The sequence below is a fragment of the Aotus nancymaae genome, unplaced genomic scaffold (genome assembly GCF_030222135.1).
Source record: "Aotus nancymaae isolate 86718 unplaced genomic scaffold, 86718_ANA_hifiasm-v0.15.2.pri h1tg000014l, whole genome shotgun sequence".
Classification (NCBI taxonomy): domain Eukaryota; kingdom Metazoa; phylum Chordata; class Mammalia; order Primates; family Aotidae; genus Aotus; species Aotus nancymaae.
Window position 1 is genome coordinate 31,352,325 of NW_026988425.1, and position 23,276 is coordinate 31,375,600.

Consider the following 23,276-nt stretch of genomic DNA (forward strand, 5'->3'; position numbering starts at 1 on the left):
GCGTGATGGTGTGTGCCTGTAGTCCCAGCTCCCTGTGAGGCTGAGGTGGGAGGATCACCTGAGCCAGTAGGTAGAGGCTGCAGTGAGCCAAGATCGCACCACTGCACTCCGGCCTGGGTAAGTGACACAGTGAGATCCTGTCTCAAAAATAAAAAGCACAAAGTAAATGAAGTCAGACCAAAGAAACTAAGATGAACAGCTAAAACAGAGAGTGAGAAAATGAGAAAATATATGTGCATATGGTATCTGTGAAGTTCAGAAACAGGTAAAATACACAAAATTCTGAGAGAGCTTCAATCTGTAAAATATAAAATTATATTAAAAATTATATTCTGCATTTTCATACTTTATGGACCCTAGGTTTGTTTATTTATTTAATTTTTAAATTTTTTTTTGAGACAGAGTCTGCCTCTGTTGCCCAGGCTGGAGTGCGGTGGCATGATCTCGGCCCTCCAGAGTCAAGCAATTCTCCCACCTCAGCCTCCCAAATAGTTGGGAATACAGGTGCCCACCAACACATCCAGCTAATTTTTATATTTTTATTAGAGGTCGGGATTCGCCATGTTGGCCAGGCTGGTCTTGAACTTCTGACCTCAAGTGATCTGCCTGCCTCAGCCTCCCAAAGTGCCGGGATTACAGGTGTGAGCCACCATGCCCTGCTCAGGTATATTTTAATCCCCAGAAACCCTTGGAGCTGGAAATGCTCCTCAAAGAGATCTGTATAATCACGTGGCTCAGCAGCACAAACAGCCTTTCAACTCTGGAATCATAGTCTAAAAGATTTTGATAATTAACCCTCCTTTCCTGCTTTGAAAAAGAAACACACCCAATTTCGAACAGATAAACAGTCATGTCAATTTGCAGGTGAGTTTTCCAAAGCTGATCTGGAGAAATAGTTCTGTTTATCTCTGAAAATAAATAGAACAAAGGCTAGGCAAACAAGCTATCATTATTTTCTTCACAAGTCCATGGTTTTCAATGGTAGTTTTTCATTGACTTAGTGGAGTAGGCTGATATCCATGCACATGAACTCTAAAACCTCCCTGCCACTCTCACATTATAGCACAGCCGGGGCATCTAGGTGAGCCACAGAGAATTTCAGGTCTGGGACATTCCCAGGAGGCCAGGTCTGTGAGCACATTCTGTACACCTGGCTTAGCTGACCGCCACACCAATTCTGTTGTGAGAGTTTCTTCATTATCTGAAAAGTCTTTAATGGCCTGGGAGAGAGAGCTCAGCCTCTGCATCTCCCATCCTCCCATGTGGCTTTTCAACACGCATCCCTCCTGCCCTCCAGATCATCTGACCTGCAGGGACCCCAGGAGCTTTCACCAGAAAGATTCAGGCACCTGTTCTGGGTACAGGTTGCCCTCCTCTGCCATCCCTGCATTGTTGTTAACTGCAGAAAAACAGGAAAATGTCATTGCTTTTGAGTTCCTTCAGTTTGCTTTCAATTCTTTTACTCCCCTCCAGAGGTCATCTTTGAAGACAGTTCTGTTGACAGGGGGTGCAAAATCTTAATTTACCTTTGTAGTACTCCTTGAAGAGGACTTCAGAGTTCAGAGCAAACAGAAAGACAAATGTTTGCTTTAGTGATCTTTTATCATTTTATCCTTTGTAATGACCACAGAAGAGAAAGGAGTTTGCACATAAGTTATAAATAATCATGTCAAGGGAAAATGTGGTAAAAGAAAAAAAAACAGATTTTAAGAACTCATTTTGTTATTATAGAGTAAATAAGTGGCAAATATTTGGTTCGTGATATTTCTAAACCTCAAATTTAAGGTTGAGAACTGAGATCTACTGCCTAAGAGATAGCAAACTGAGCTTTTAGGTAAAAGGGATGTGGAATATAATCTTTATTTTCAAGAATCTCAGCACTTTGGGAGGCTGAGGTGGGCAGATCACTTGAGCATCAGAAGTTCAAGACCAGCTTGAGCCACATGGCAAAACCCCATGATATGGTTTGTCTATGTCCCCACCCAAATCTCATCTTGAATTGCAGTTCAGTTCCTATAATCCCCATGTGTAGTAAATAACTGGCGAGAGCTCTTGTAATAGTGAGATTTCAAGAGATCTGCTGGTTTTACGATGGGCTTTTCCCTCTTTGCCCAGCGCTTCTCCTTCCTGCCATCACGTGAAGAAGGACATGTTTGCTTCCCCTTCTACCATGATTGTAAGTTTCCTGAGGCCTCCCCTCAGGAGAGACTCAATTAAACCTCTTTCCTTTATAAATTACCCAGTCTCAGGCAGTTCTTTAGAGCAGCATGAGAATGGACTAATACACCCTGTATCTACCAAAAAAACACAAAAATTAGCCAGGCATGGTGGCATGCAGCTATACTCCCAGCTACTCGGAAGGCTGAGGTAGGAGGATCACCTGAGCCCAGAGAGGTTGAGTCTGCAGTGAGTCGTGATCATGCCACTGCACTCCAGCCTGGGTCAGACCCTGTTTAAAAAAAAACCAACTCATTTTATTCCAAAGGTTTCTTTGATTGGGGGTGGGGAAATCCTGAAAGTTTAATTACCATGGGCTTTGCAAATGCTATTTACATCTCCCACACACACACACTGATTCAAGGAGTAGTCATTTTCTTTATATATATATGTTTTACAGTCCAGAGAGGTCTTTTTTTTTTAACACCTATTATACCATAAATTCACAGGGAATAGGTTCCAGCAGCTCAGGCTCCTTTCCACTGTTTCTCACACAGTGTGCTTCTCTGGGTGGAGCAGGCTGGTGCTTCAGTTGAATCCAGGTACCTTTCTCTTCGGCTTCTTTCTTTTTCTGATCATTTTCCTTCACGCGTTTCAGGAGGCTATCTCAGCTCTCAGAGTGCTTAATGTGCTCAATATGCACGTTAATTCTCTTGGCAAGAATCTTGCCCTTAACATGTTTGTTTACATGCCAGCAGCATGCTGGGTGACACTGTAGACTCTTCCAGTTTTGCCATGGTGACACTTGTGGGGCATTCCCTTTCGAACAGTACCCATTCCCTTGATGTCTACAGTATCACCTTTCTTATGGATTTGCATATACGTGGCCAAAGGAACAACTCCATGTTTTCTAAAAGGCCTACAGAACATATATTGGATGCCTCTCTTCTTTCCCTTTATGTTCATCATTTTGGCAAATTACTAAAGGATGGTGGTTCCACTCATTATATTTTTGAAGCCTCATTTTGGTTTACTTTTTAAAGTGTATTATCAAAAGGAAAAACATTTAAATTTTAAAAGCACTATCTACTCAATTCAGTAAGGCATAAAGAAGAAAGTGAACATTACTTGTCATTCTACCATCCAGTGGTGGGATATTGCTAATATCTGGTCTATTTTCTTTTGAACTCTCTCCATGCACAGGTGCACACACACAAACACATCTACAAGAATGGTTTGCTTGGGTTATACATATCTGTGGGTATGAACTTAATGAGTCCTGATTCTACCATTTATAAAATGTGTGACCTTGGGCTCTTTCTTAATCCCACTAAGTCAGGCTTTCCCTAACTGTAAAATGGAATAAAGAACAATACCCAGTGGGGAGCAGTGGCACATGCCTGTAATCCCAGCATTTTGGGTAGGCTGAGGTGGGCGGATCATGAGATCAAGAGATCGAAACTATCCTGGCTAACATGGTGAAACTCTGTCTCTACTAAAAATAACAAAAAGTAGCTGGGTTTGGTGGTACATGCCTGTAGTCCTAGTTATTTGTGAGGCTGAGGCAGGAGAATCACTTGAACCTGGTAGGCGGAGGTTGTAGTGAGCAGAGACCATACCACTGCACTCCAGCCTGGCAACAGAGCAAGAATCTGTCTCAAGAACAATACCTGGTTGGGTGTGGTGGCTCACACCTGTAATCCCAGCACTTTGGGAGGGCAACGTGGGCAGATCACGAGGTCAGGAGTTGGAGACCAGCCTGGCCAATATGGTGAAACCCCGTCTCTACTAAAAATACAAAAAATCAGCCAGGCACGGTGGCATGACAGAGCAAGACTCCATCTCAAAAAAAAAAAAAAGAGAGAACAATACGTAACTCCTAAGGCAAGAGAATAAATGAGAGTCTGCATGTGAAGGCTTATCACAGGGACTGACACACCATGAACACTTAATGAAGGTGAGCCATTAATTTGTAACTTTCTCTTGTCACTTAAAAAAAAATGATATAGCTTGATAAGCCTTTTGATAGCTTTGAAAAACTACCAGTTCTTTCCATTTCATCCCTGTCTTAGCTGGGATTTGTGTATATTTGAACTCTTCTACACAAGTTAGAATCCTAAACCTACAATTACAGTCATTGTTAATATAATGTTTATGCACATTTACAGTTATGCGCCAGCTCATTCTAGCTCACAACACCTCTGCAAGGTAATTGTCATTATCCCCAGTTACGGATGAGAGAATCCAGGCTGGTAAAGGAGGGATGAGATCTAAACCCAGGCCCCCTGGCTCCACAGCCTCTGCCCACTGGGCCACTCACCCTGACACAGCCCATCCAGCCTTCTGAAGGCACTGTGATAAGTCTGAAAGCAGTTTCTTGGCCTGAATCTGGCTGGTTTCTAATAGAGCAACTGCTATCTGCTAGACAGGGAAACCCCCTGGACCAGAAGTCAAGAAACCTGGGTTCCTGGAAGTGCCCACATCCTTTTCACAGTTTCATCATTGTGGAGTGGGTGTAATCCTATCTATCATTCCTTCTTTGTGGAGTGAAATGAAAGGCAGATAAAAGCAAAGATATACTAACAATATGACAGGAGTTTAAAAAGGTATGGATGTCTTTGTGACTAAGTACGAATACTTCCTTTTTTTTTTTTTGCCTCCACCTCCCTACTAATACTTTCATTACTAATTACTATTACTACTAATAATGAAAGGTTTTTTTTCCACCCCTGTTTTTTCTTTTCCTTTTTCTTTTTGAAATAGAGTTTCGCTCTTGTTGCCCAGGCTGGAGTGCAATGACTCGATCTCAGCTCACTGCAACCTCTGCCTCCCAGGTTCAAGCTATTCTCCTGCCCCAGCCTCCTGAGTAGCTGGGATTACAGGTGTGTGCCACCACACCCATCTAATTTTGTATTTTTACTAGAGACAGGGTTTCACCATGTTGGTCAGGCTCGAACTCCTGGACTACCACCCCAGACTATCACCCTGTTTTTAATGAAATTCTTTATGACTCTGGTAATTCAAAGTGTTTTCCCACCCTGGACATATTAACAACAACTTAACTTCCCTCCCCCTCCCCCTCCCCCTCCCCTCCCCTCCCTTCCCTTCCCTTCCTCCTTTCCTTTCTTTCCTTCTTTCCTTTCCTTTCCTTTTCTTTTTTTCTTTTCTTTTCTTTTCTTTTAGATGGAGCCTTGCTTTTTCACCCAGGCTGGAGTACAGTGGCACAGTCTCAGCTCACTGCAACCTCCACCTCCTGGGTTCAAGCAACTCTCCTGCCTCAGCCTCCTAAATAGCTGGGATTACAGGTGCATGCCACAACATTCAGCTAATTTTTGTATTTTTCAGCAGAGACAGGGTTTCACCATGTTGGCCAGGCTGGTCTCAAACTCCTGAGCTCAAGTGTGCACCTGCCTCAGCCTCCCAAAGTGCTGGCATTATAGTGTGAGCCACCACACCTGGCCATTAACAATTTTTTCTTGATCTCATCATGTCCTTCATTCTGTGTTAACCAGCCTGCCCGGGTTTCCTTCAGAGCTTGCTTTCTACCCTGTTTCCCTCTCCAAGTCTCCCCCACAGTGCTCCAAGTGTAAACTGGAAAATAGTCGTAACAGGGTTACAGTTCCCCTTCATCCCTTCCTCCACAGACATGCGTTGATAAATGGGCTAAACTCGACCCTCCTTGGGGTTAAAGTGAGGTGGGCCCTCGGTACAGCGCCATGTGTGAACAACGTGGCTTTTAAGCTGAGATGGCCCCTGAAGCCTGAAGAGGAAGCCACGTTTTCATTTGCGAGAAAATGATTCAGGGTTCTATCTGATCCTTTGCTTTTCCCAACTAGGAGCTTTTTTAGCTGATGGAGAACAGTGGTGGACCAGATAAGAACTGAGGCTGGAGTCCTAAGCTGCTTTTCGGGAGGATTTCCTAGAGTTGGAGAGCATGGAATAATTAGGAAGGGGCATCTGATCCTTGAGGTCAATTTGGAAGAATTGAGGGAGCTACCCACCCTCAATTCAATGTTTCCTGAATGTGGTTCGTTGACTTGTAAAGAAGAGACATTTTGATATATCATTATAAGAGAGCAAGTCAAGGTGAAGCACTCAATTGAATGCTGATTGCTTGGGAACAGAAGAAGGGTCAAAGTGGTTGAACTTAATGATGCAAAAAGAATGATCATGGAGAGAATTATAAACGGAGTGAGAGAGGTTAGGCAAAGGCGAGGGACTTCAAGTCAGCTATAAAGAAAATGGTTAGAAACCGATTCTTGGAAGCAGATGTCCATCAGAGTGAGAAACAGAGACCACAAAGGAATGTCTTCAAGCTTCTCAATTTGTAACAACGTGCATATGTTTTGTTTTCCATATAACTATTTACCTGTGACTGAGTAGAGAAATGATTTTTGTCAAGACCAAGGAGTAAGGACTTGGTTGTTATAAAATAAGATTTTCAGATTTAATAAGTGAAAAATTCCATGTGATTTTTGTGATCTACTGAGAGTAAAAAAAATTCATTTTTCAGCTGTGATTCAAATTCAGCTGGGTCTCCTGTATTTTATCTGGCAACGTTACTATAAACCTGTGTAAGGAAAGGCACCAGCCCCTGCTAGACAAAGGTTTGCAGGGGAAAGGAACAGCCCCTAGGATACTATCCAGCTTTAACTCTCCTAAGAGTTTATAGAAGGCCCTTCATGGTAATACAGCACTCACTATTATAAAGCCATCTGGCAGGGCCGGGTGTGGGCCCGGCCTAGAGGTGAGCAATGGCTGCAATGGATTTTCTGCTTCACAGTTTACATTGCCCAACGCTCAGTTCTCAGGGATAAGTCAAAGCAGAAGACCTCTGTAAGCTGGAACAAGTTTCTTTGGTGCAAGGAACACGGCGAGGGGAATGTATTAGTCCATTCTCAGACTGTTATAAAGGAATACCTGAGACTGGGTAATTTATAAAAGAAAGAGGTTTAATTGACTCACAGTTCTGCATGGCTGGTGTGGGCAGTACAGGAAATTTACAATTATGGCGGAAGGCAAAGGAGAAGCAAGTACCTTCTTCACAAGGCAGCAGAGAAAAGAGAGAGTGAAGGGGGAAGAGCACCTTGTAAAACCATCAGGTCTCACGAGAACTCACTCAGTACCATAAGAACAGCGTGTCGGAAACCACCCCCGTGATCCAGTCACCTCCCACCAGGTTCCCTCCCTTGACACATGGAAAGTACATATTGAGATGAGATATGGGTGGGGATACAGCCAAACCACGTCAGGGAAGATGGAGCAGGTACAGGCAAGGGTGCTCTTAACGCCTTTGAAAAGAAAACATGGAGAGGCCGGGCACGGTGGCTCACACCTGTAATCCCAGCACTTTGGGAGACTGAGGCGGGTGGATCACCTGAGGTCAGGACTTTGAGACCAGCCTGACCAACATGGTGAAGCCCCTTCTCAAAAAAACAGGAGAAATTGCCGTCATATGCAATTGACAGGAATATGTATTAATGGGAGTAAGGTTGGGTAAGATTCTGTATCTGGTTAGTAGGAGTTCGTGAATGCTTCTTGCAGATGGGGGGACTATTTTATTTTGTATTGTATTTTATTTTATTTTGAGACATATGCTCACTCTATTACCCAGACTGGAGTCTAGTGGTGCAATCTCGGCTCACTGCAACCTCCTCCTCCCAGGTTCAAGTGATTCTCCTGCCTCAGCCTCACAAGTAGCTGGGATTATAGGCATTTGCTACCATGCCAGGCTAATTTTTGTGTTTTTAGTAGAGATGGGGTTTCACCATGTTGGCCAGATTGGTCTCGAACTCCTGACCTCAGGTGATGCTCCCGCCTTGACCTGCCAAAGTGCTGGGATTACAGGCGTGAGCCACTGTACCTGGCCTGTTTTATTTTATTTTCAAATAAAACAATAAAATACTGTGTTTTCTAAAGTAAAATAAAGAATGAAGTAGACTTAGGATATCAGATGGGAGGGAGGAGCCACTCCACACAAGTGAGGTCGCCACTGTAAAACTTTCAAGATGGTTGGGGAGGGGACTCCTTAAGCCAAGCCCAGGTCTTGACTAGCTACAGTAGTGGAATAAGCTGGGCCATAGTCGGGGGAAAGGACAATGTAAGATATTTAGGGGGCTGTGAAGACTAGAATCAAAGTCTGTGCTTTGTATGAAAGGAAGTGAGCGGCAATGTACACCTTGGAGCAACTCAGGGTAAAAGGAATACAGTAATCGGTGAAAAGAGATTGCTGCAGGCAGCAGCGGCAGAGAGGACGGGGCCTAGTGGTGAGGAATCTAGCAAAAGGAAATGATCATTGTACTTAAGGAATTCTGTCGTTCAACATGCACCAGCCAACCCTTTACTGAGGACTTTATCACCTGTGGCCACTGAGGATCCAGAGATGAGTGAATTCCAATTTTTGCCCTCTAGGGATTGACAGTCTAGCAGTAGGAAAGAGCCTATAAACAGAGCAGCTCTGGAGTTTTGTTTGACACAAGGGAAGCACTGTCCCACAGCAACGCACTTTGGCCAGGCACCATCTTTTCCTGCCTGGATTCATGTGACAGCTTCCTTACCCCTCTTTTCACCTCTGCCCAGCTGGCCTTCTGGGATGTGCTCCTCCTTGTATTCAGTGTAATCTTTCTTTTCTTTCTTTCTTTTTTTTTTTTTGAGATAGAGTCTTGTGCTGTCTTCCACACTGGAGTGCAGTGGCATGATCTCAGCTCACTGCAACCTCCGCCTCCTGGGTTCAAGTGATTCTCCTGCCTCAGCCTCCAGAGTAGCTGGGAATACAGGCATGTGCCACCACACCTGGCTAATTTTCTGTATTTTTAGTAGAGATGGGTTTCTTTATGTTGGTCAGACTGGTCTCGAACTCCTGACCTCATGATTCACCTGCCTCGGCCTCCCAAAGTGCTGGGATTACAGGCATGTGCCACCCTGCCCCACCTCAGTGTAATCTTTCTAACACGGAAATCTGTCCACCTCACTCCTCTGCTAAAAGCCCGCCAAAGATGAAGCCCAAACTACTGCCTCCCAAGCCCTCGCTCAGCTTCTGTTCAGTTTCCCTCTCTCCTCATACTGACCCCAGACCCACCAAATTTGCAGCCAGAATGAACCTTCTGGCTCCACAAAACATGGCATCCCCCATCTCTGCTATGGACCTTGGCCCTTGCCACTTCTGTTTCCTGGAATCTTTTCTTCGGGACTCAGCTTACAAGCACTTCTGGAAGCCCTCTCTAATCTTTCAGTCTAATCAGGTGCCCCGATGGCATCTCCCAGTTCCCTGGACTTAGCAGTTATCCCATAATACATGGTAACTGCCTGCAGCTTCATCATCCCACCTCGGCACCTAGTATGGCACCAGGCTCAATAAACCATATTCTAAACATCAACTCCTTTAATAAATTCAGCTTTTTCAGGGTGCAGGAAGAGACTTGCCCAGGTTATCTCAGGCAGTTGAGGTTTATCAGAAGGATCTCAGCAATGTGTAGGCAGCCATTTCAGCAACGCTTGGAGCTCCGAAGGGGAGGTGATTATTAAGAAAGGAAGTGTTCAAAGCAGGGGGCATTTTTGAGCTGAATGTTGAGACAAATGGGTGTTTGCCAAGAAAGCAAGGCAGAAAAGGAGGTGTTGCAGCCCTTCCTGAGCAAACTGGCCACTCAGAGTTGTCGTGTTCCTTTGTTCAACATCAGTAGCTTCTGATTGTCAGGAAAGGTGGAAGCTGTTCACCTCCTGACCCACAGCCTTCCTACCAGGTGGGAGGTCACCATGAAAGCAAGTCCTTGACTCCTGCCTTTCCATAGAGTGGGTACAGATCGTCCATAGCCTGCTTTATTAGATAAGTCTGGCAACGTCTCCACTGCTTGTTCTTGTAGGTGCTCTTTCCCAGCAGGTTCATTGTGAGGCACAGGCACCAGGACCCTGAACAAGAAGCGCCTGATCTCATCATCAGACCCAGTGACAGAATCCTCCATGGGTGGGGAGACTCAGGCCCATCTGCCCAGCTACGGCTAACACTCAGAGGTGCATTAGTCCATTCTCATATTGCTATAAAGAAATATCTGAGACTGGGTAATGTATAAAGGAAAGAGGTTTAATTAGCTCTCGGTTCTACAGGATGCACAGGAAGCATAGCAGCTTCTAGGGAGGCCTCAGGAAACTTACAATCATGGTGGAAGGCAAAGGGGAAGCAGGCATGCCTTAAATAGCAGGAGCAGGACTGAGAGAGAGAGAGAGATTGAGAGAGAGAGAGAGAGGAGAGAGAGAGAGAGAGACAGGGAGAGACAGAGAGAGACAGAGAGAGAAGACAGAGAGAGAGAGAGAGGCAGGGGGAGGTGCTACATGCTTTTAAACAACCAGATCTCACAGTAACTCACTTACTCTCATGAGAATTGCCCTGAGAGGATGGTGCTAACCCGTTCATGAGAACTCCGACCCCTTGATCCAATCACCTCCCATGAGGCCCCACCTCCAACACTGGGGATTACAATTCTACATGAGATTTGACTGCAGATGCAGATCCAAACCCTACCAGAGGTGTTAGGGCTCTGCACACCCATCATCCTGACAGTTCAGCAGGCAAAGGCAGAGGTCCCTGTGCAAACCTTTCTAACCAACTTACCTTGATTATTCCACAGAAGAAAGAAATATTTCTAACTTCCATTTTGGTACCTTCAGAACCTTCTGCTGCAGATTTAGATAATGATATTTCAAGTGTTCACTGCAGCTGCAGAGCATAGACTCATGATGGGTGTCTTTCATGTTAGCTCATGGCGTCTGGAGTGTAGGTGATAGTGACATCACTTGACATCACACGGTCTGTATCGAAATAAATTTTTTGAGACAGAGCCTTACTCTGTTACCGAGGCTGTAGTGCAGTGGCGTGATCTCAGATCACTGCCTCCTGGGTTCAAGCGATTCTTCTCCCTCAGCCTCCCTAAGTAGCTGGGATTACAAGTGTCCACTACCACACCCAGCTAATTTTTGTATTTTTAGTACAGACAGGGTTTTACCATGTTGTCCAGGCTGGTCTCGAACTCCTGACCTCAGGTGATCCACCTGCCTCGGCCTCCCAAAGTGCTAGGATTACAAGAGTGAGCCCAGCCTAATCTTTTTTTTTTTTGAGATGGAGTTTTGCTCTTTAGCCCAGGCTGGAGTACATTGGCATGATCTCAACTCACTGCCACCTCTGCCTCCTGGGTTCAAGCAATTCTCCTGCCTCAGTCTCCAAAGTAGCTGGGATTACAGGTGCCTGCCACCACACCTGACTCATTTTTGTATTTTTAGTAGATACCAGGTTTTGCTGTGTTGGCCAGGTTAGTCACGTACTCCTGACCTCAAGCGATCCACCCGCCTTGGCCTCCCAAAGTGCTGGGGTCACATGCATGAGCCACCACGCCCAGCCCAAAATATTTTAAAGTAAGTTTCACGCAATATACAGAGTCAGTAGGGACATTCCCGGCAAGGTGATGGCCATCAGAAAAGCTCATGAGTGAATTCACAGGTCTTCTTTTCTTGGTGGGAGTTAAGCTCATGTAAATGGATGTCTGTGAACTTACGTGTCAGAGACTCTTTCATTAAGGGCTGTGTGAGTGAATCGCCATCTTTCTTCATCTGTACAATGATAATAATAGTGTCTGCCACATGGGCTTTTGGGGGAGGATTAAAAGCAAATAGAATAGCTTAGCAGGATGCCTGAGACATAGTTAATGTCCAATACACATTAGCTGTAGTTCTTTTTACTGTTGCTGTTGTTCATATTAGGGTACAAATAGTTGCTTTCCCATTGCCTAGTTCTGTACCTGATTTATAGTAGGCATTCAGTAACTAGTTGCAGGAATTAATGCATTTGAGTCTCTTCATTTATATTCATTTATTCAACAAATATTTCTTGGGCACCTGTATATGCTAGGCATATACAGTGTGAGGTCCTGGGAATAAAACAGTGTCAGACCACATGACCTTTCCCTAAAAGGGTTTACAGTCTACAGGGGTAAGCAGACAGATGGATGGGCAGTGGAGACGCTACTGGGGCACCAAGGAGGGCCCTGAATATATTCTAGGGAAGGGTCCCCCTTCTCCCTGGAGAAGGTGATCTCTAAGCTGAGTCCTGAGAGGTGAGTAGGAATTGGCAGGTGATGGGGTTTAAAGTGGGAAGGACAGCCTCAGCTTCAGTCTGTTCAGAGGCCCAAGGTAAGAAAGAACCTATCTTGTTATGCTCAGCTCTGGGCAGTTGGTTTAGTTCGGGACATCTCCCAGAGATGCTTCAAGATGACTAGAGACCACAGTTAAGTTTTACATTTTCTCGTATACAACTGCACAAAAATTATTCATGTTTTCTCACTGTAAAAGGTAGAAATGGAAGAAGATATTGTCACTATGTCCAAAGAATGGGAGATGAGAATTATTCTCTTTCTCGGCCAGGCACGGTGGCTCACGCCTGCAATCTCAGCACTTTGGGAGGCCAAGGTGGGTGAATCACAATGTCAAGAGATCAAAACCATCCTGGCTAACATGGTGAAACCATGTCTTTACTAAAAATACAAAAATTAGCTGGGCTTGGTGGTGCGTGCCTGTAGTTCCAGCTACTCAGGAGGCTGAGGGAGGAGAATCGCTTGAACCTGGGAGGAGGAGGTTACGGTGAGCCAAGATCGCGCCATTGCACTCCAGCCTGGGTAACAAGAGCGAAACTCCGTCTCAAAAAAAAAAAAAAAAAAAAGAAAAGAATTCTCTCTCTGTTTCTCTTTCTCCATCAGTCGCCAGTAAGCATCCTTCCCCACAGTTGTGACTATCAAATATCTCCAGTCATTGCCAAATGTCCCTGCAGGGGTGGAGTAAGGGTGTGTAAAATAACACCTGATTGAGAATCTCTGGCTTACAATATCAGGCATCATCCTAGACACTCAGCCCCTCCTCTTCAACAAGCCCTTAAGGCAGATGGTTTAAATATAAGGACAGGAAATGTTAGATGACTTACCCAGAATCCCATGGGTCATAATTATGGGATTTGGACTTTAAACCTAGGTCTTTCTTATTCCACTCCATCTCCAGACTGCCATGTAACACATAGTTCCAACACCAAAGGAAATTCAGAGGTATTTGGAGAGGTGTGATGTGAACCAAGTAAGTTTCAGTGTGTTCCCTGGAGAATGAGTGATGTGAGCACTCACAAGAGAGAGGTAACGGTGGAAGGGAGGTCAGGAAACTTGTCCTGCAGAGATTAGAATGTTCTTTGCATATTTGTGGGCAAACAGTGAGTTTGTGCAGAAAAGTGGCAGGAAGTAAGATCCGGACTGGTAGAATTGGGTAGCACTTAAGAGCAAGCACTGGTTCCAAAGCGAATCTGAGTTCCAGCTCCTCTCCGTACTAGTTGTCTGATCGTGAGCTAATTAGGTAATCTTCTGCAGTTTCACCGCCTGTAAAATCGGTGGCTGTAATAATTATATATTCTAAGATTGTAATAAGAATTTAATGACCTAATATGTGAAGGGCTTAGAACAGGTCTTGGCATCCTCTATGGATGCTAGCTACTTAGTATTTGCTTCTGTTGGACTTCAAATAGAGTTTAGAATCTGTACTGTAAATAACGGCAGCTTTTCAATCAAGGCCTGCAAAGATGTTCCATAGGTACCACAATTCCCCTTCCTGTGTTCACTGGAAGATCACCCATTGGTATATCTTTGGGTGGGAAACCAGTCTCCAGTTCCATGAACTGTTCTGTTCCTAGGGAACTATGTCAAATGGTTCAGCCCCTCTGTGGTGGCTTTGGATTTGAAGCATTTTGTTTGTTCGGTTGGTTTCTTTTTTTTGAGACAGAGTCTTGCTCTGTCACCCAGGCTGGAGTGCAGTGGTGCAACCTCATCTCACTGCAACCTCCACCTCCCGGGTTCAAGTGATCTGAACTGTCTCAGCCTCCCGAGTAGCTGGGATTACAGGCATGTGCCACCACGCCCGGCTAATTTTTGTATTTTCAGTAGAGACAGGGTTTTACCATGTTGGCCAGGCTGGTCTTGAACTCCTGACCTCAGGTGATCCGCCTGCCTCTGCCTTCCAAAATACTGGAATTAACAGGCGTGAGCCATCACGCCCGGCCGGGGTTGAAGCATTGAGGACATCTTCCCAACAGAGCTGCAAAGGGGGAAAGAGACATGGGCATCTGTTCAGACTTCATTCACTTATCCATCCATTCAATCAACATTGACTAAATACCTTTTTAATTCTGAGCATCATGGCATCATGTTTCCATTAACTACATCTGGGACGCCAATAAGTCACCACCCCTGTGTGTCAGCCGAAAGTTGATTGGCTAGAATTGTCATTGTTTGGTTTCAGGACAATTCAAAGTTACTTTTGTGGACTATGTCAAAATCCCGAGGTTTCTTCTCGTGCTCTGCTTGGTGCCGCGGCTGGGGCTTGTGTTTGTGGAGAGCTGGTGATTCTGAACGTGGTTGGGAATCTTCTCCTGGGAATTTCCGCTTTCTTCCTCTCTCCAGCTTTTTATAGCTGCATGAGGTTTAGATCTGTTAGCAAACACTTGTATAATTATGCCCCTCTCTGTTTACAGATTCAGGATAAATTGTCCTAATGGGAAAATATCTGTCCTTTGGAGTAATTTGGATCAAGGCTTTCTATTTTTTGTTTGTGTGTGGTTCACTTGCCTTTCTAAAAATCATTTTGATGTCTGTTTCACTCATGACTCATCTATTGTTGATATACAACAGCACTCAATAAACCTCGTTAAAAATCTTGTCTTGATCTAAAAGTAGTTGACATTGAGAAAATATGTGACCCATATTATATGATCTATGCTGTCTCATAGATACTGAGTCGAAGGAAACACTGGATTGTAGGACTCTTAGGGGACATCTGGTAAGTAGTCCATGGAAATGACCAGCCAGGGCTGGGCAGGGTGGCTCATGCCTGTAGTCCTAGCACTTTGGGAGACCGAGAAGGACGGATTGCCTGAGCTCAGGCATTCACAATCTGCCTGGACAACACAGTGAAACCCTGCCTCTAATAAAATACAAAAAAAATTTATCCGGGCATGGCAGTGTGCACCTGTAGTCCCAGCTACTCAGGAGGCTGAAGCAAAAGAATTGCTTGAACCTGGGAGGCGGAGGTTGCAGTGAGCCGAGATCGCACCACTGCACTCCAGCCTGAACAGATCAAGACTCCGTCTCAAAAAAAAGAAAAAAAAAAAGAAATGACCAGCCAGAGGTCTGTGCTGAGCCGTGGATGTGAGTCTCTGTTTTGTAGAATGGAGTTTGTTAAAGCTGTCAAGAATAAGGCCCACTTTAAGAGATACCAAATGAAATTGAGAAGACGACGAGAGGGTAAAACTGATTACTATGCTAAGAAACGCTTGGTGATACAGGATAAAAATAAGTACAACACGCTCAAATGCAGGATGAGAGTTCGCGTAACAGAGATACCATTTGTCAGATTGCTTATGCCCATGTAGGAGGGGATTTGAGAGTCTGCGCAGCATATGCACACAAACTGCCAAAATTTGGTGTGAAGGTTGGCTGACAAATTCTGCCACAGCATATTGTCCTGGCCTGCTGCTGGCCCGCAGGCTTCTCTGTAGGTTTGGCATGGGCAAGATCTAGGAAGGCCAAGTGGAGGTGACCGGAGATGAATACAATGTGGGAAACATTGATGATCAGCCAGAATCATAGCCTTTATCTGCTATTCGGAAGCACGCCTTGCCAGAACTACCACTGGCAATACAGTTTTGGAGGCCCTGAAGGAAGCCGTGGATGGAGGCTTGTCTCTCCCTGGCAGTGCCTGGTTACAATTCTGAAAGCGAGGAATTTAATGCAGAAGCTCATTGGAAGCACATCATGTGTCAGAATGTGGCAGATGACATGCGTTACCTAATGGAAGGAGATGAAGATACTTACCAGCAGCAGTTCTCTCAATACATACAGAACAGTGTAACGCCAGACATGATGGGGATGTATAAGAAAGCTCATGCTGCTGTGCAAGAGAATCCATTCTATGAGAAGAGGCCCAAGAAGGAAGTTAAAAAGCAGAGCTGGAACTATCCCAAAATGCCCCTTGCCCAGAAGAAAGATCAGGTAGCTCAAAAGAAGGCAAACTTGGCTGGGTGTGGTGGCTCACGCCTGTAATTCCAGCACTTTGCGAGGCCGAGGCGGGTGAATCCTTTGAGGTCAGGGGTTTGAGACTAGCCTGGCCAACATGATGAAACCCCGTCTCTACTAAAAATTCAAAAGAAATTAGCCGAGCGTGGTGGCGGTCACCTGTAATCTCAGCTACTGGGAGGCTGAGGCAGGAGAATTGCTTGAACCCCGGATGCGGAGGTTGCAGTGAGTGGAGATTGCACCACTGCACTCCAGCCTGGGCGACTAAGCGAGACTCCATCTCAGAAAGAAAAGAAGGCAAGCTTCCTCAGAGTTCAGGAGTGGGATGCTGAGAGATAAACCAAACAATTTTCTATAAAGGTTTTTCAGATAAAGACAATAAACTTATTGACTAAGCAGCTGAAGAAAAAGAAAAAAGGAGATGACCAAACAGAGCCTTGACCACCATGCTGGAAAATCTCATTTCAGTTCAGTGTGTCTTAGCGCATCACAGTCATAAAGCATTTGTATTCATTCAACAGTCACAGAAGACCTTACTGTATGCAAAGTTAGATTACAGATGAATAACTACATGTATAAAGGTGAACTTTGATTTGAATTCTTCCACTTTGTGGGAGGTAGCAATGCACCCTCCCTATCAGAAAGTGAACTTGGTCCTTCCCTTCCTGTTATGCTGGGAAAAGCGATTTTTTTCCCACAGGCAATGTAAACTTTTGTGAAGGCTGCTTTTCAATCAGCTTGGGCCAATAAGCATGAATGTTTCTTTTTGCCATGTTTCCTCCCTCTGAGTAGCTAAAAATACCTAATGGTAAGAGGCAGTAGTGTAAGTACACCGTTTTGAGTCAGACCAAATCGGTTTGAATCGAGACTCCAACATTTATTAGCTGTGTTACTTAACCTCTTTGTGACTCAGTTTCCTTGTGTTAGAATAAGACTAATAATTACACCCACTTTACAGGGCAACTGCAAATAAAAAAAGATAATCTACATAAAGTACTTAGCACAGTGCCCAATATAATTATAGTAAGAGCTTAATAAGTCATAGCTATTATTATCATTATCATCATCATCAGCTAATTATTGAGACCCATTAAAAAGCAATACATCCTGTACACAGAACAGGAGTGAAACTATGAAACAGACTTATCAGGCTGGGTGAGGTTGCTCACGACTGTAATCCTAGCACTTTGGGAGACCAAGACGGGTGGATCACTTGAGGTCAGGAGTTCGAGATCCACCTGACCAACATGGTGAAACCCTGTCTCTACTAAAAATGCAAAAATTAGCCAGGTGTGGTGGTGCGTGCCTGTAATTCCAGCCACTCTGGAAGCTGAGGCAGGAGAATTGCTTGAACCTGGGAGGCGGAGGTTGCAGTTAGCCAAGATGCCTGGGGGACAGAGCGAGACTCAATCTCAAAAATAAATAAATAAATAAATATTATAAGCAAGTCTTCTTTACATTGTACCCAAATTCTTTTTTTTTTTTTTTGGAGACTGAATCTCAGTCTGTCACCCAGGCTGGAGTGCAGTGGTATGATCTCGGCTCACTGCAACCTCTGCCTTCTGGGTTCAAGCAATTCTCCTGCCTCAGCCTCCTGAGTAGCTGGGAATACAGGCACGAGCCACTATGCCCAGCTATTTTTTTTTTCTTTTTATTTTTCTTTCTTTTTTTGAGACAGAGTCTTGCTCTGTCACCCAGGCTGGAGTGCAGTGGAGCAATCTCGACTCACTGCAACCTCTGCCTTCTGAGTTCAAGTGATTCTCTTGCATCAGCCTCCAGAGTAGCTGAGACTACAGGCACATGCTATCATGCCTGGCTAATTTTCTGTATATATATATATTTTTAAAGATGGGGTTTCACCATGATGGCCAAGCTGGTCTTGAACTCCTGACCTCAGGTGATCCACCCACCTCGGCCTCCCAAAGTGCTAGGATTACAGGTATGAGTCACTGCGCCTGGCCTTATTTTCTGTATTTTTAGTAGAGATGGGGATTCACCGTGTTAGCCAGGATGGTCTCGATCTCCTGACCTTGTGATCTGTCCACCTTGGCCTCCCAAAGTGCTGGGATTACAGGCGTGAGCCACCACGCCCAGCCTCCAAAATTCTAAAGTTGTATTTTGAATCTCTTACCTCTTCTGTCCTCTGTAGAGATGACAAACAGCTGGTCAGTATCCTTTTTATAATAACTCTTCAAGTAGGAAAAGACTGTTAAGTTTGCCTTTAATCATGTTTTTTCACTCTAGACTAAACAACTCCAAATCCTTTAACCTCCCCTCATAGGTTCTATTTTCTGTCTCTAATCACTTAGGTTCTCCTTTGGAACCTTTCCAGAGGCTCCACATCTTTCTTACAATAAGAGGCATCAGACTGGACATACACCCCCCACCAGAAAAAGTCTGTCTGCTGTCAAATTCTTTATTATGGGGTAGGAAGAAGGGGGGCACTTCCCTTTCCTGTCAAACTCCCACCAGTGTGAGTTCACCCCAGCACTGCCTTGCCTATTTCTTATCAGTGCAGCAGGCAGATTCCTATTAAATGCATGATCTGCTGTGATCCTCACCTCTTTGTCAGTTTTTCTTGAATCTAGACATTAAGCCCCATTTGTGCCTGTCATTTTGATCATCACCCCTGAGGATACCACTTTGAAATCAGCCATCATGCTGAACTCTAAACTGTTTTTAATGAACCATTTCCTTAGTGTGTGGAAGCTACTTTGGATTCTCTTAACGTATCAGCAGTTCTCACTCAAATTAATGTTATTTGTAGACCCTGGGTGTGCATGTAGCAATTTCAAGTATTATTTAAACCAGACCCAAGATAAAATTGTAGACCACTAGAATCTAAGCACCCCTTTGTTTCTGGGCCATTGATCTCTTTTCCAGTCAGCAGTGAAACCCCGGTTAGGGAAAAGACGCACCAGATCATATCTTTCTGGCCTGCTGCTGATGAGAATGGCATATGTATGCAAAAGCTTTCCTGAAATTAAGGTATTATACAGATGTGGTCATATTTTTTCCCCCTTGAGATGGAGTCTTGCTCTGTTGCCCAGGCTGGAGTGCAGTGGTGAGATTTCAGCTCACTGCAACCTCCGCCTCCCGGGTTGAAGTGATTCTGATGCTTCAGCCTCCTGAGTAGCTGGGCTTACAAGCGCTGGCCACCACGCCTGGCTAATTTTTATATTTTTAGTAGAGACGGGGTTTTACCAAGCTGGCCCTGGCCAGGCTGGTCTTGCCCTCCTGACCTTGTGATCTGCCCACCTCAGCCTCCCAAAGTACTGGGATTACAGGCGTGAGCCACCCCGTCCAGCTTGTGGTCACATTTTTAATTCCCAGCACTTACACGCCCTAAACTGAGCTTAGGCAACAAAGATGAGGATAGGGGCAGAGTATTTATTTGCATTATACTTAAAACCATATATTTGTTTTTATTATTTTTAATTTAATTAATTAATTTATTTTTGAGAGGAAGTCTCAGTCTGTTTTCCAAGCTGGAGTGCAGTGGTGAGATCTCGGCTCACTGCAACCTCCACCTCCCGGGTTCAAGCAATTCTCCTGCCTCAGCCTTCTAAGTAGAGTACCTGGGACCACAGGTGTGTGCCACCACGCCCACCTAATTTTTGTATTTTTAGTAGAGATGGGTTTTCACCATGTTAGCCAGGCTGGTTTCAAAATCCTTACCTCAAATGATCCGCCTACCTTGGCCTCCCAAAGTGCTGGGATTACAGGCATAAGCCACTGTGAGCCCGAACTTTATTATTTATTTCTTTTCTTTTCTTTTCTTTAGATGGAGTCTCCCTCTGTAGCCCAGGCTGGAGTGCAGTGGCGCAATCTCGGCTCACTGCAACCTCCGCCTTCCAGGTTCAAGCGATTCTCCTGCCTCAGCCTCCAGAGTAGCTGGAATTACAGGTGTCCACCACCATACTCAGCTAATTTTTGTATTTTTAGCAGTCAGGATTTCACCATGTTGGCCAGGCTGGTCTTAAACTCCTGACCTCAAGTGATCTGCCCACCTTGAACTCCCCAAGTGTTGGGATTACAGGCATGAGCCACTGCACCTGGCCCATACATTTACTTTAAACAGCAGTGATGTACACACATAATTTATTATGTACCTGCATTGAAGGAGTGAGGAAAGAAGCTAAAACATTGGGAACTGTCATGGAAAAATAGAAAGGAAGCAAAGGAGCACTTCTGAAATTATTAGAAAATTATTCAATTTGAACTTAATTCCCATGAAATGTATAGGATACTAATGAAAGATGACTGCCTCTTGGCAGAAGAGTGGGAAAAGGAAAGGGGGAGAAGCCAACATTCATTGAGGCCCTTATAATATTTGTAAGCCAGATAGGTTCTGTTAGAGAGTTCTAATACCCTTGACTTTTTCTTTTTCTCTTTTTTTTTTTTTGAGATGGAATTTTGCTCTTGTTGCCCAAGCTGGAGTGCAATGGTATGATCTCAACTCACTGCAACCTCTGCCTCCTGGGTTTAAGTCATTATTCTGCCTTTGCCACCCGAGTAGCTGGGATTACGGGCATACACCACCACGCTTGGCTAATTTTTGTATTTTTAGTAGAGGCAGGGTTTCTCCATGCTGGTCAGGCTGGTCTCAAACTCCCAACCTCAAGTGATCCACCCAACTCAGCCTCCCAAAGTGCTGGGATTACAGGCGTGAGCCACTGTGCCCAGCATCTTGGCTCTTTATGAAATCATCAGCCTAATTTGCTTTGACCCAGGAATTGCAGTGTTTGGAGGACTGGCCTACAAATCCTGTTCTCACTGGGCGCCTGTAGTGTTCTCCTAAACTCTGTGAGGTATTGTTGGTTGCAGTACCCACACCTTGAAATAAACCTTATCCTGGGGTTTTGTTTCCTTTGGGTTCTTCCAGAGGAGGACTGGCATGGCCTGACACTCCTTGCCTGTTGCTGGTTTGGCTGTTGGGCCGACCTGAATGAAGCAACTAGGGGTAATTCCAGAGCTGGTCATGATGATCATTATTTCCTATGTGCTCTGGGGCTGCTTCTGAGAGTGGGCAGATTTCCAGCCCAGGCTTGACATGGGTTGGCCCCTTCTTCGGCTTAATTACCCATTCCAGTGGCAGTAATGGTACTGGGAATTGAAGCTTTCTTTTGCCTCCTCCATAACTAATTGCTTCAAATTCCACCAGATCTGTCCCTTGCAAAGCTCATTTACTTTCAGGAACTGCTGGATGCCTGCACCAGAACTTAGAGAGGGGTGGAGTGAGACTGGGGTGTGACTCTAATATGAACCCCAAGGAGTGGAGTGAGTGTGTACCTGCCTGTGCAAGTCCCGGCAGGGAGGCCCAGGGCTTGCGTGAGTTTGTTTGCACTGAGATTGGTGCCATCAACCTCAGGAGCTCTCCATACCTCTAACTCAAGTCCCTGGGAGCTCCACCCTGGATGCCTTTTGTAGGCAGGTGAAATGTGTTTTGAGCAGAGGTTCCATAAGGGTTTGAGGTTTGGCACCAGCGACGCTTTTACTTTTCAACAAGTGTCAGGAGTAGAAAAATGAAATGAATAGAATACAACTAAGTTTTGAAAAGCAGTAAAATGTGGGGTGACCACCCCCCTCCCGCTGCCAGCCCCCTCCCCCGCTTTAAGAAAAGCAAACACTCTTTTCCTGTCTTATTTGTGTTCCCATTAATTTAAGACAGGAAGCCTCAGTGGGTGTGATGTAAACAATTCGGCCTCGTGGGTCGGGCTTCCTCATCAGTTTGCAGCTGGAGCGATGGCTGCGGGGCCGAGGCCCATTGAGGCCCATTCAGGCCTCTCGGGGGATGCCTTGTTGACTGAACCCCACAGAAAGTGGGAGGGGTAGGGGCGCGGGAGAAGGTATAAAGGAAATGCTTCAGTCGTGCGGTCACTGGCGATTGTAATTCCGCGGTGGTAAATCTGGTTACTCCAGCAGAAAGGCTCTGACCGGAGATTTCTGGAAAGTTCCCTGACATCCTGCCCCGTGCGATGGTTGTGATTTTAGCTGGGGGCTCCACCCCCATAAGAACCCAGGCTGCCGCCGATTATGAAACGGAGTGGCGGTGAAGTGTAATTGATGGGGGTGGGTGGAGCTTCTGGCCGGGGCTGGGAGGGAGAACTTTCGGAGCAGGCGAGGGGCTGGGGTCTGCCGCTTTCTCCTCTAGCCTGCTCCGGGTTTGCTCCAGGAAGCTCCTGAGCCCCTAGTGTCAACAAAGGTGTCTTGGATGAGAAGCCCCAAACTCCGTGAAATCCTCCCCAGGGCGGTTTCCTTTTCCCGGCGAGGGGAGTGACCGGGGCAGGGATCCTGGAATGCTGTGGGGTTTTGACAAGTGAGGCGGGGAGTGGCGAGCCGAGTTTAGGATTGCATTACAGGCTTTCCTAACCTCCTCCACCGCGGGAGGAGGGAGTCCTCCCACAGACTCGGAACCGGCGGAGAGCAGCCCTCGGGAAGTCCTGCAGGGGCTGCCGCGTTCCGGGAGGGCAGCTGGCCGCCGCCCCCGGGCCGCCCGCAGGTGATTAGGCTAATGAGCCGCCCCGGGGGCGCGGAGCCCGGCCCGGCGAGCGGATTACCCGGCGCGCGGCTGCAGCTGGAGGAGACTCCCAGGAGCCCCGGAGAGGGGGTCGGACGGGAACCCTCCGAAGGTGACTTCAGAACTGGAGGTAGGAAATGGGCTTCTCTCGGCGACAACAGTCTCAGGCTTCCCGGTCTGATCCGGGTCGGGGTGCAGATGGGGGCTGAATCCACAAACGTGGAGAGTCAGCCACAGCCTGGGAGCCGTCCCCTAAGCGTCTGCTCTTCGCGTCTCCCAGACTCCTGGGGTGTGTTGTTTTGAAAGCGGGGGATTTGCGTGTGGAGAGACGGTTTGTGTTCCTCGGGAGGAGTGAGTGACTTGGAGCTGGTTTGTCAATGGCTGGACGGAAGGAGGCGCCCCGGGTGTGTGTGACGGGCAGGGAAGGGGTGCGCAGAGGGGACAGGTGGGGGGAGGCTCCGGGACCAAGGCGGTTTCAGAACCTTGGGGGCTGTGCCGTTGAGGCCCCCGTA

General features: G+C 45.9%; 1 protein-coding gene and 1 pseudogene across 2 annotated transcripts in view; both read left to right on the forward strand.

The window, feature by feature from the left end:
• Nucleotides 1-23,276, forward strand: part of PDZD2 (PDZ domain containing 2) — a 398,209-nt gene that overhangs the window by 127,867 nt on the left and 247,066 nt on the right. Inside the window, exon 1 of one of the 2 annotated variants that reach the window (XM_064375912.1) lies at nucleotides 22,824-22,894. The exons of the other annotated variant lie outside the window; for it this stretch is intronic. The gene's annotated coding sequence lies outside the window, so the exon portion shown is untranslated. Of the gene's footprint in view, nucleotides 1-22,823; nucleotides 22,895-23,276 lie in introns of those variants that run through there. 2 annotated transcript variants of the gene reach the window in all.
• LOC105722402 (large ribosomal subunit protein uL18-like) lies at nucleotides 15,239-16,271 on the forward strand (annotated as a pseudogene).